Below are 13,713 nucleotides of genomic sequence, written 5' to 3' on the forward strand. Positions count from 1 at the left end.
AAAATAACCCCACAAAGCACCTGCTGCATGTACAAGTTGAGAGGTCCACAGGCAGGTGGACCAGCTCCTGAGTGATGCCACTTGATGCTCAACATAGTCCCATCCAGGAGCATTGCCCTTTCACCAGTCCCCCCACCCCGGCCACTGTGGGAGGGCTGCACCAACCAAGCCCATAGTGGTTGCACCTATGCATGGCAGTGGTGGCACTAGAAGATCTGGAAGCTGATGTCCTTGTTCTCCCTCTCCCCTTTCAATGCTCCGCTTGGCTGTGTGGATACTGGAAGTTGTTAGAAGTGATGGGACAAAGAACATGAATAAATGAGGGAAAAGACAATGAGGAAGCAGTAGAAAGCAGTTGGTGAGATGAAGAAGGTGGAAGGAGAAAACAGGTGGTAGAAGTGGGGCAGTGGATAGCTCACTCCTCTCCTGCTCTGTTTCTCATTGCCAAAGTCATCTATATTCCCCTTCTTGGTCATCTTTACCTCTTTGGACAAAAGTCCACTCTTTGACCATTAACTTTCTCCAATAAGAGAGTAAATAATAGAAGTATCAGGACACTGTTTTCACCTATGACACTTCTATTAATACTTGCATTCATTCAGACATGGACAGATGTTGGTGTTTTCTCCTGAAGCTCTGAAAGCTGCCATTGCTTCAAGAAGTGTAAGGCCAAGTATGACAAATGCAGATGTTTGAGCGTGTGCTTTTCCTGCCCTGTGAGGATTTCTGTCTGGTTACCAACACTTGGGGAACTCTTACAATAAACATTTGGTCTGTACACCAACAAAAGCACTGGGAACTGAACATTTTCCAATTTCAGTGAGATTCTGGATTTATACGTTCAGATGAACTGCTGGGTTGCCAGATCCCTGACTACATGATGCTGAAGCATCATTACCTTGTTTTACAGAGATTAAGAATGACGCACAGGAATGAAGGGCTGTATTGTGAGAAGTGGCCCATGGACTTTGCAGATCATTGGGAAGAGGGGGTAGGTGCCTACCTCTAAGCAGCCAAGTTTGCAAAAATAAAAATAAGCAAAACTTGATTGATAAAATTTAGGAAAAGTGCTGTCTGTTGAGCTAATGAATGGTCCTTCCTGGCATGCGGACGTTACACAGGCTGCTGGGAAGATGAGCTGGCTCGGCCACCTTGCAGCCAGCTGGCTGGGAGTTCGCAGCAGCCCTCGCGCTATTCATGGTAGCTCGTATGTCATGGCTCCCTACAAACGTAAAAATGATCTAGAGTCTTCCCGAAATATCTGAGGTCTGTGTCTATCTTTCCTTGACCGCAAGAGCCAACATTATACAGCTGGGAACAGTCTGTGATCTGTAGAAAACAAAAAGTCATTGACAAGCTTTCCACCCAAGTAATTGGTTTATACACCTCCCTCAGGCTAGCATGCAACTCCCGACTTTCTAAATGAAAGTAAAAGTTCCCTTTAGCATCTCACCATCATTCAGATGTCAGGAATTGTGGCTACAGAACTGAAGACGGCTGGTTCTGATGGCAAGATGTGATTTAAGGTTTACTGGAGTTAGAACAGAAGCAGAAACTCTATATCTCAACTGAGAAAGCTAACATTCACCTTGCCTGTTTGGTAACTTAGTGCCCTTGAGGACATCCCCAAAACATGGCAGGCCTGCAGAGGAATACCTGAGCAAGAGCAAGAATTTATTCAGAACTCCTCTTTATGCAAAGTCAAAGTCATGGAAAGATTAGCCTTTCGAAAGAAGAGTTGACCTAAGGTGGAAAAAACCAGATGAAGTCTTTTCTTCTCAGGTGAAATATGTATAACAACCTTAAAAAGTCTGAAATATATACTTAGACCTATTTAGCCTAAGTATAAATTATCCTTTTCAACACTTCGATTAATTTATAAATGGCCTATCATTAACTGACACTGAACTGGTTGTAAGCATTTTATCACAGTAAGAAGATTCATGAACAAAAATAAATTGCACACTTTACTGCATACAGTGTGCAAGCGATAACTCAAAAAATAACCTGAACAAAGAGAAGGAAACATTCCCTCAAGGGTTCTTATCTGTCTTAATAACAAGACTTTACTTGAAAAGGGATATACACACAAAAGGTCAGGAGACTGGTGGAAGAAAATGTCATCTACATAGTCTTTGCTAGTCAAGAGAAGTGGAAAACCAACAGGTAACATCTGGTCAGCTCTTCCTCCAAGGATTTCAGATTGCCATTTGGGGGAAAGGAAGAAAGCAGCAGTCAAGTATTCTGGTCACTCAGGCTGTACCAAGGAGACTCTGATTGATAAAGAATACTGCAAGTTTGGGAGAGAGGAAGAACATAACAAAATGAAAAGCCCATTGCTTTTATAGCATGCCACCAAGAGTCCCTGTCTTCTGGATCAGAGAAATGAAGCTATTATCTAAAGACTCCATGTGGGAGGCCAGAGTGATGGTGACGGAGGAGACAGTTTCCAGGTAACCCATCCTCATGGGGTGGTGGCATCAGAAGATTCATTTTTATGTGAGGAAAATTAAGCAAAGCCTTGTCCTGTAAGTCCTTTGAGAACAGAGACAGTTTTCCCAAGATGTCAAAGCACACCTACCATATAAGCAGCTTGTATATTAGTCAGTAAAAGTGTGGACTGAATAACCCCCTCAACCCAAAGTTCTGATATACACTGATTGTAAGAGTAAATTAGTCAAGGTTTTCTATTTACACATGACCAGTAAATTCCTTTGTCTTCTAAAATACTATATTTCCATATAGTCTAGAAAATGCAAAGATGGTAGCTACCATTTAGTGAGACTGAGCCTGCAGCACAAAACATCTAGATGTCTACCTGTGAACTAGATGGTTATATTCCATAATAGTCCATGAAGATCTGGAACTTGTTTTGGCTGCTGCAACGTAGACGTCTAGAGCCATCTGAGACTTCCTAGGATATCTTGCAATCTAAGACATGGCAGATATGATTCTGGATCTATAGGAGACCCAGGCCCTTATGGAGCTGCAGGTGGAAGCCACACAGTACATCCTAGAGCATCTTAAAAGGACAATGATGGCTACCTATATGTAGGCAACTATAAGGCTCCTAAATCCCTATTGATTACACTGGAGCTTAGATACTCAGCTCACGGGTTTACATGTATAGAGATAATTCAGTTTAGGCATCTTATCCACAAGTTGCATCCCAAACTAAATAACGGTAGACTCTTGCCATCCTTGGAGATAGATAGTTCTTAAATCCTCTTCATCTTCTATGCTGGGGGTAGTGTCTAGAGGAGTAGGTGAAGCTGAACTCTTCATCACATTTCATATTAGATATTTTTACTATTGCACAGAGAGAACATCAGAAAGAAGTGCCCAAGTACCAAGAGCAACGGAGATAAAGGGATCCGGCCTTTTTGGAAATGCCACATTCCTCCTAGTGGGAAAGGGAAGGAGGGATTGTCATTCTCCTTCAATTCAGCATACGGGTGCACTTGCCCTGAAGGACTGAAGAGGATGAGTTTGAACATTGGATGATCTTACAAATTAGAACATGCTGATCTACCAGTTCCAGCCCAGTGCCAATTTCTGTAGGACTATAAGGGTGACATTTCTTACCTGAGAAAGGAAGGGAGACAATGGGGAATAGATCACATTCTCACACGCAGAAGTTAGCCAAATCCATAACTACATATATACAAAAAAAAGTTATCAAATGTCAGGGTTTCCCTGTTTTTCCAAGGTGAGGAAAGAGCTGCAGGGAGTTCCTGGGGCAACTAAGGTGGATAGTGCTCTAAACCGGTGGTGCACTGGTGCCCTGTACTGGTGATGCCTGGTTGAGAGCCAGGGTAAAGGTAAACATACATTGATATCCTGGGATTGTTTCAAGTTACTCAGGCAAGTAGATATTTTCATGTGGATGAGTGGTGTCCTCCATTATCTCTCTCTCTCCTACCAGCCTGGTACCTCATGATGGTATTGCCTGTGTGGGAAAGGAGGAGCTGACTGAATGGGAGGAAAAGGGCTTTGAGCTGCCTGCTCAGTAGGGGCCAAAGGTCCTGATGTTCAGGAGGAGAAATTGTGAGGAATATAGTAAGATTTCATGAGAGACTAACTGGGAGGTGGGTGGGATGTGAGTGTGATGCGGACTGTTACATGAGATGGTCTGACACTAAGAAACCCAAATCAGAAACCTCAGTCTGTTACCTCGTTTGGACTGGAAGCACAGTGAAATGCTTTACAAGGAGGTGCCAAGATCACTTTATTGAACAATCTGTTGTTATTAACGTAGTAATGCCAAAGAGCTTTAGGCAAGGATCAAGACCTCGGCACTCTGGGTCCGGTAAAACACAGTCAAAGGCTGTGTGCCTGAAGTAAATCTATCTTTGCAGGAAAGAATAAAAGACCTCACTTAAAAGAAATAGCCAGATTGAGACAGCTCAGGTATTACACAGAATGGTAGGGGTTGGAAGGGACGTCTGGAGATGATCTAGTCCAACCCCCCTGCCAGAGCAGGGTTACCCAGAGCAGGTTGCACAGGAACACGTCCAGGCGGCTTTTGAATGCCTCCAGAGACGGAGACTCCACCACCTCTCTGGGCAGCCTGTTCCAGTGCTCAGACAAAATTTAATTCATTCGTCAATCTGTAAATAACTTGAGATATGTTCATAGAAGCACAGAAATGCTTCTGCATGCCTTACCTGTATAAACATCTCCCCTGACAAATGTGAGGTCCAGTGGCCATAAATGCATGTCAGTCCACCGCAGTATCTATATCACCCCTGCTTTTTCCAAGGGAGAAGCTAAATGCCCATGGTCTGGCAGAGCAGAGAGTCAGCAAACAGGGTGACATACGATGCGGGAGGGACCTGTGTAGGTTTGCCTGCAGGATTCTTCAGGAAGCCTATTAAAATTCCCTCCATCAGGCTTGGGACAGAGGTGCCGGAGCAGGTTGTGATGGCCGTACTTACCTCTGCCTAACCATCAGCAGCCAGGTGGCAGTGAGTGCCTTTAAGGCACTTGGCAGGGGTTAGAGACAGGTGAGGGATTTCCAGATTGAGCTTTTCTGCCTGCAGGTGTCTCCTGGCTGTGCTGCTGGGGGCTGCCGGCTTCAGCACAGAGCCTGTCTCCACTAACCCAAACTTTGGAGAGCAGAGCCCTGGCCTCTCCACGACGTCCGAGCAGTTGTAAAGCACTCTGGTTATGGCAGGGGAAAGCGCAATATCCCTGTTTAAACTGCGAGGATAATACTGCAGCGTCTTACTCTGTGGAAACGCAACTCAGTCATTGCAGAGACCATCGTTTGCAGCAAATCTGAGATCGCTGTTGTCATATAAACAAAATATAGCTGTGGGTACTAGAACAGAAGGCATTAATTTTTAAACAAACCTGGTCCCGGCACTGCTCTCAAATGCAGATTGTGCCTCTTTTCTTTCCCTTCAATAATGGAAGTTTCATAAAGTGCAAGAGCATGTACTACAGGGCAGAGGGTAGTAATTTGAGAAATATAAAAACATTGAAGAAGGAGTTACAGTTAAGATAAAACAAATACACTGCAAGAAATGTCTCAAGGACTTAAGGGCAACGACATTGAAGAAGCAATTAACTGTAAATCTAAGCAAATATTGCAGATTTTAGGACAGATGAAAGACTTAGAATAGCTGAGTATAAGTTGTTTAGGTGGTACAATGGTTTGGTATCTGTAGTTGCTTGATTTAATTCCAGATATGTGTAATTGCTATGAAGACTGACTAGTGAAACTTTTATAGTTCTTAAAGGGCAAAACATTTGTGTTACAGCTCTGTGGCTAAATTAAAAATTGTGTCAGTAAAGGACAGCAAAATGCTTCAAGTAGTTTAAGTGGAATGAAATAATTCTGCTTCAGCAGAGCTTTTGTGTCTCAGTTTATATTTGTTGTATTGGAAAGATGTGAAGAAATCAAACTATGAGGGAAAGAAGAAGATACCGTAGTGTTTTTTCACTGACTTGAGCAATAGAAGTAACAAAGTCCTGGAATGATCCTTAAAGCAGAAAACCAGCAAACACTGACGAAGGCATAAGTAAAGCATGATACCTTATACTTCATGCTATGATCCAACGAGGGAGCATAAAATCTCTGTTGCTCTAAATAAGAGTGTAACTGATACAGAAAGCAGGGACTTGATTCCCGACAAGATAAAGGGAATTACAGTGGTGACAAGCTCGAACACGTGTTTGCAGACTGTTTTTATTTGCCTTGGCACCATTTAGCAGAGCACCCTAAGGCAGCAGCTGCACAAAGTGGTAGGCACAAAAGGTGGTGCGGTGGGCTGCCAAGCCATTTAAACAAATCACAGTGAAATGTGTAGACAATGCAGCACTGTGACCATGAGGACGGATCATCAAAGAACAGCAGAAATCTGTTTGCCATCAAAGCAGAGCAGGGGAATTTGCAAACACGTACCTGCTGGACACAGAGGACTTTTTTTTTTCCCCGAAGTATTTTTATCTGCAGTATTTTCATATCAACACATATGTTCTCTGAAACAATAATCATCATCCACAGGAGGAAATCAGAGTCCCCTGAAGGAGGAGAATCCAAACCATTCAAAACCTAAATCAAGTACATGTGTTTTCCCTTAGAATAAATTATTTTCCAGGCTTAGCTTGTTGTAACTTAGCCAGCAATATCATATGTCATAAGATAAACACTAGCCTTCAAATTGGTAAGAAATAGTTGGAGATATAGAAGTCGACTCACCTGTCTAGTTGCCTGATACAGGAACTGATCTTACTGAGGAAATTGCAGACACTCAGCCATGGGAGACAAGAGGGGAAATCCAGTTTGCCCTGCCTAAGTATCTTTATCTTTCCATTGATTACGCAGAGAACTGAATCCAGCCCACCCGCAAAATTAGCCGGTGGCCAAAGCTGGAGACCTGGAAGCAAGAGATTCTCTTCAGCCTAAAGGCAGTGATTGTCCAATCACTAGATCCTATCACTGCCATTATCTATAACAACGGTCCAATACACGGAAGCATACATAGGCCAGGCGTCAGATTTCTCCACCTATCAGAAGGTCTTTGAGGTCTACAGTAGATTCAGGCTTCCTCTTCCCTGACATGCCCACAAATGTGTCAAGCTCAGGAGAGAGCTGGGGCACATCTCTAGTTCTTCCTTTGTCTTTTCCAGCACACTGCAGGGATGTGTAGACTGTCCCAACTTAAGCACAAATGTTTAAGTAGCCTGATGGAGAATCATGGGGCTATATTTCACAATATGAACTTAAAAGGGATGGAGTCACCTCAGCACTGTCTCTCCAAACATGAGGGAAGGGAAAGATGTGTGCAGCATAGACAGATGGGCCAAATATCAATGGGCAAAGGAAAACATGGTATTAAACATAACTGATGAAGGAGGTAAGGAGCCTTCCCTTTCATTTCCCAGGTCATGACAAAGCAGAGCACATCTACAAACGCAGAACCACGCTCCCTCGTCCAGGAGAGGGAGATGCAGAAATTGTGAATGCTCGGTAAAAATTTGTCATTGTAAGAAAAAAAAAAGGAGCTCTTTTTGCCCCATTCCCAACAGTGTCTCTGATGCAGCCTTTCCTGGCATTGCTATAATGAACGATGAGAAATTGCTGTAGATGTGTTTTCATGAGTGTTAGGACATGTTTCATGTGTTACGTTAGGGGCTGCAGCCCTACCATTACAGATATTTAGGTATTATTTCCCAGGGAAAGCAGTACTTTGAGGACTTGACCCAAGGTCATAATGCTAAGGTCACTGACTGAAGCTTTTTCTCTGTTGTATATTACATATATGTCAGATGCTATGAAACAATAATTTGTGAATAGCCCAGGTAAATAAAGACAAAAAACAGTTAAAGGAATTAAAGAGCTTAGTAAGCAGAGACAGTGCCAAGAGTTGTTGGGTTTTTTTTCAGTGAGAGCTCTCTACATGCCAGATTTCATTATCACTAACCATTTCCACAGCAGAAGTGATCAAGGAGAACAAATATACGTATTCTCCTTTTTTCCCCTGCTGACCATAAAAGTAGCCAAGGCTTACCCAAGACAGAACTAATTCAGATCTACCTTGAGTACCTTGATAAGCAATTCCGCCATTGAGACACAACTGAGATTTGGAAGTCTGTCCTCCCAAGTGACCCACTTTTGCTTTTTCTTCCTGTCTAAATAAAGAAAATTCTTTTCTTGGTAAAGACTACACCAGGAAAACTATTCATTCTTTAGCTCCAAAGCTGTGCTTTCTACTTCAGAAAACTGTGTAAGTTTTCTATATGCTCTGGTTCCAAGAGCTTATTAACATATGAGTATTGCTGAAGACAGCTGTAATAGGACCTATTTTTTTTACATCTAGGAATGAAATTAATCTACAGTGGACGTATAAAGTCACTATTCAAGACTGAATTCAAATTTTGATGTCTGATGATAACCATAGTGAGTGGATTTCAGTTCCCAGTTTAAAAATGTAAGATGTCTACATGCATTTACACATAATCTGTATACGTCTATGTGTGAGAGACCTGTCTCTGTTCCCAATGTAGTCAATGAGATTTCCTCAGCACAGTGAACAGACTCTAAAGAAGAGTGGACTCTAGAGTTTTTCTGCTCACCTCAAAACAGACACCAGGTCAGCTTTGCATCAGGTCAGCTGAAAACCACTCTTGATTCCACTGACTCGACTGATTAGTTTTCCAAAGTAGAGAGGGCATTTAAAAGCCTTAATCTGCAAGTTGAACCCAGTCCTTTATTATATTGGGTGATATGCCAATAAATGGAAAGCGAAAACTAGTTAGGTTAATTTTAAAACTTAGCATATTGGCAATAAAGTGAATAAAATAGTAGGTAGGTCAGACATCTACTGATGAAAAACACCCTGTATGTGGACATGCTGGTTTCTGCACGTGCAAGTTAAGCTACATTGGTTTAACTTTCTACTATGATCACCACCCACATAAACAGCTTGATCTTCTAAGGTGCTGGGAATTCATACTTTCTGGAGCCAAGAAAAGCTGCAACAGTACATCAAATCTGAAAATTGGGACATTTATTTAGACTGCTATGTGGCAATGTTGATTTAAATACCCAGCTTGAAAATGTTGGCCACAGCTTCTTCAGCGGGGAAAGAAAACAGTACCTTACCATAGGCAGTGGAAGACTTTTTGTCTGGTCCTATGATTATTCTTCCTTGTTCTTCCAGTTAGCATATTCTTCCAGTTAGCAACTTTGCTTTTTTTCTAGTTTTTCCCCTGCAGGTTCTGGCATGGTGTTCTGCTGGTTGATATCAGTGATGACCCCTCTTTGACACTTTTGGCATTTCAAAATCAAAAAGTATTTCTCAGTACTGTCGTTGTTGAAGGTAGAGACTGGCACCACACAGAAGTCGTGTCCTCCCTTGCCTTTCTCCTTGTGCTATCATGTATACAGAGTTGGAAATGATTGGGTAAATTGAGACTTCTGATTTATTGTTATGCTACATTTATTCTGCTTAGGTGTAAGTGACAGTAAAAGCAGTGTTAGTGACCACAAAGCAATGGAAAGTAAGGCTTTTCCAAAGGCATTTGCTATCCTCATTTACAGTCGGTCCCCCTTACTCGTCACTCTCTCGTATAAAAGGTTTTAATCTGGAAGGAATTTACAGTTGCAGTTACTCTAAGGTCTTGTATACTGCAAGAATGAAGTAGCAAGGTCTATCTATGAATAAGAATTATGTCTCAAGTCCTTTTTTGGCAATACTTCTTTGAAAAAAAAAAAAGGGTCTGGAATGGATTCTATTTGCTATACCAATTAAAATTTAGCAGCTCCAGTAAAGATGGTGAAGGCAATATAAACACAATCTTGCCGTAGGATGAAAGGTGCCAAATAAAACACGTATAACTTCTTTCTTCAGGTCTTTCTCTTCATATCAATATCTAGTGGATGCTTGTGCTGAACAAACTGTTAATCTACAATATCTTTCTAAACAACTTTTTCTTTTCTTTTTTTTTTTTTTTTTCCACAAAGGAAAAATATTCACTATGAGTTGTTCACATTTTCTTCATACTTTTTCTCAGCCAAAATATTAGTTGCAGGTCAGATCTGGGCATCTCACCATCTCTTCAGCTACATTAACACGTTCATTTTTCAGTTGCCACTCTGTGTACTACGTAGAGTTTGCACAGAGATCACCAAAAATATTTCAGTTGAAGGCTTTACTGTGTACTTGGAGCATGGGCCTCAGAGGTAACAATCTACTATTTAATAAATTAAAACACATAGTGATGTACTTTTGTACTGCAAATGAATAAGAACATATTGTAAATAATAAATTACAAGAGACACTGACAATGTATCTACCGCACATCTTAGATCTCGCATTTATATTACACTAAATGACTACTCTGCAGCTTGTGTCACAGAAGTGTAGAACAAGGTACATTAAAATGAGGAGTGTTAAAATGAGAGTGCTGTTGGAAAACAAAGCCCAAGTTTGTTTCCCGTACGCATTCTTGATAATCTGGGGTAACTGCCAAATCACTGGAGTTGCTATTCATTATTAGAGATACAAATAAGAGCAGAGGATGGCTTAGAATTATGGGCTAATCGTCCTCTACAGAGACATCTGAACCATTCTGATATTATTTTTTAAATAAAAAAGGACTGCTCAGGGGCAGCATTTCGTTAGTCTTCACCTAAGAGATAAAACAACAAAGCATTAAAAAACAGAATTGAAACAATTTGCTTTAACCCCATTTACCCATCCGAAGTCAGATGTAGAGCAGCAAAACCAAGAAATCTAGAAATCAGCTTAATCAAAATTAATATCAGTTCAGATGTTGCAGGAGCTGCAGAAATTCTGCTATCAGTTCTTCAGCTAAGGCTCATTTTCACATTGAATGATGGCAAGGCAAGGCTTGCAGAAGTCATTTAAGAGTGAACAGGTTACTGATTATATTAATTAATCCTGCCTCCGATATGTATTAGGTTTCAATGGAGTTCTAGAGAGACTCCAACTCAGGTGGTAGCTGGCAAGGATGAAAATACTGCTGTAGAAAACTAGGCAGAGCAGAAAACAGTTGTGCTCTTCAATAAATAACCTAGGGTCCAGTACTTTTGGAATATATTCCTAATGTATTCTCAGGACTGCCTGAATCTGGGCAGGAGGGAACACTTTCCATGCTTTCCCTTCTGCAGTGGTAGAGGGCAGAGGGGCATCTGCTGAGAATGAGACCATAAGAAGAAACTTGTCTAGATATCTAGACATCTAGCGCCTAGCTATCCCTGAGATGTATTGGACTCACATAGAGAAAAGTAAATAGTCAGCAGAGGCTGATTCAATAGCTTCCTATTCTGGTTTATGCGAATCTCTCTTTACATCATTCATAAACTCTCGTGGGATCACAGAGTGATGTAGAGAGCTCTACATATGGGAAAATCAGATTTTGCTTCATTAACAAGTATCTTCATAAACCTGTTATTACACAGAAATAAAATGGCATTAGAACTGATGAGAGGCCGAGGAGAAAAAAAACAGGCAGAGCCCCTGCTGCAGTGTGCCATGCCAGCAAGGAGTGCCCAGCGCTGGAATAGGCATGTTGCTACTCCTAAATGGGGGTGCTGCTTTGGTTCAGGAATATGAGGACCCTGTTTCTTCCCTATTATAGCACACTTCGTAAAGAAGCTGAGTTAAGCAAGCACATGAAATATGGTTTGATAACAAGAATGTTTAGATTATCCCTGATCTGGGCATAGAAAAAACCCTCATGTCTCTCTTGATTTCATATGAAAGAGCCAGGAAGCTAAAATGTGTGTTAAGCAACTGGAAACACCTGAAAATCTTTAACTGAAATAGCTACTAAAATTGTAATTTCTTAATTTATTTATATTTTTACTATTTAGGCACCAAATCTAAGTCTCATCGTGTTATTGAGGTTATTTCCAAGTTAGCTGCTACAAGGTTCCATAAAATTGGGAGGCTTCAGGGCTTTTCCACAGTAAGTCTATCAGCTGCCAAATAGGGCCAAAATAAGGACAGAAGATGAAAAGCAGAACGAAACTCGAAGTTCCTCACTCTCACCACACTCAACGCTAGATGCACTGCTTTTTGTCATTGTCCATCAACAGGAGTAGAAGATAATGTTCCACACAGCATTAAAAAAGGACACTGTCAACCTAGCTTTAATAAATTAAATCAAAATCTAATAAAGCTACTTTCTCAAAAGGGCACCTGCCTCTGAGATCATCTCCTCTATATTCTTTCTCATTATTTAAACTAATTTTATCTAATTTAATTTTTTTATTACTTTTCCATTCTCTGCTGCTGTGAGACCATTTCTTCCCCATACACAGATGCAAGTAGCTTGCAAAGATTCCCCTGAGGATGTCTGGAAGTAGAACTGAGATCTTGGGGACCATTTAATGCATAGCCGTGGCACTGTGAAAGCTTTATGCACCCACCCGTCTCTGTTTGTTGCTTCTCCCTTTCCCTAGCTTCAAGCAGAAAGAGGCAAATTGGGAAAAAAACTTAAGTGTGATACTATAATTCTTAACTGCCCTTGCTGCGCGTCATTAGGATGCTTAAAGGCATTACAAAGGGGGTTTGAAACCCTTGAGGAAGAGAGGAGACTGTAAGATTTGCATCCTGAGTAGCTGCTCTCTCCACTACCCTATCCTACAGAAAGGCGGCAGCAGCAGCAAGTTTTAAAAGGTTGGAGAAAGCCCACCCAGCTTCAAAAGGAGGCTGAAGGACCCTTCCTTAGGGACATGATCCTGTGAGGAGAAAAGGAAAAGGGGTAAGATGCCTATGTCAAGACTGAGACTGAAGATGTACCTGAGTATACAGTGTTCCCATCTTGACTCTCACCTCACAACCCTGCACTCAGTAGTTTGACTTTTGGCATGTTTCTACTCAACGTGATAATCATTCTGATCCCATACAGAGATCTGTCTCAATTACCTTCTTCTTTACAACACCTAAGATTGTTTTTGGATGTGCCCATAAGATCTTTGCCTTTATTCTCACTGATGCCATTAAGTCTTCAAGGCCCTCAGCCCTCCATGAAGAATCCATCGTTTCCATTATGTGGTGGCTGGGTTTTTTTTTAATTAGAGGTGTCCCAAGAAAACACTAAAAATCTTCTTCCCAGATTTATATCATTCAGACCCTAGCACACCAAATAAAGTAAATAGTTAATTTTCCATGGCAGCTTGGCAGTTATTCTGTGTGTTCCCATTAGGTCTAGCGGGTAGGCAGAAAAGAAAAGCTCCTCCTCCCATCCATTGGAGTAGTGACTTCTCCAGAGTGATGCCTTCTGTTCCTGCTTCTTTCTCAGGACATCACAAAGGTTGACCACATGCTTCTGAGACAGGGAACAGCTTCTCAGATAAATAGTCCTTTCCGCAGCATCTGCAGGGATTCAGATCAGAGAAACAGTACTACTCACCAGCTGCTGTGTGGACTTACACATTTTCTGAACATTCTGAAAACCTTTACAGATTAACTAGTCCTAGTAGATAACATTTTTCTACCATCATCTAACTGAGCTCTGTGACTTCAGCCACAGTTCAGACGCTTTAAATTTACACAGCCATATTTACAAGATCTAGGCTTTCATCCTAGAAGAAGCATGACTATTGAATTCTCATTTCTCATCCCTTAGACTAGGGCATGACACTGACTGAAGGGTCACTCATTTCACATGCAAAGAAATAAATTGGAAATCATTTCTCTCAAACTGAACAGTTCTCGGAACACAGGCCATATT

The sequence above is a fragment of the Rissa tridactyla genome, chromosome 1, assembly GCF_028500815.1.
Source record: "Rissa tridactyla isolate bRisTri1 chromosome 1, bRisTri1.patW.cur.20221130, whole genome shotgun sequence".
Classification (NCBI taxonomy): Eukaryota; Metazoa; Chordata; class Aves; order Charadriiformes; family Laridae; genus Rissa; species Rissa tridactyla.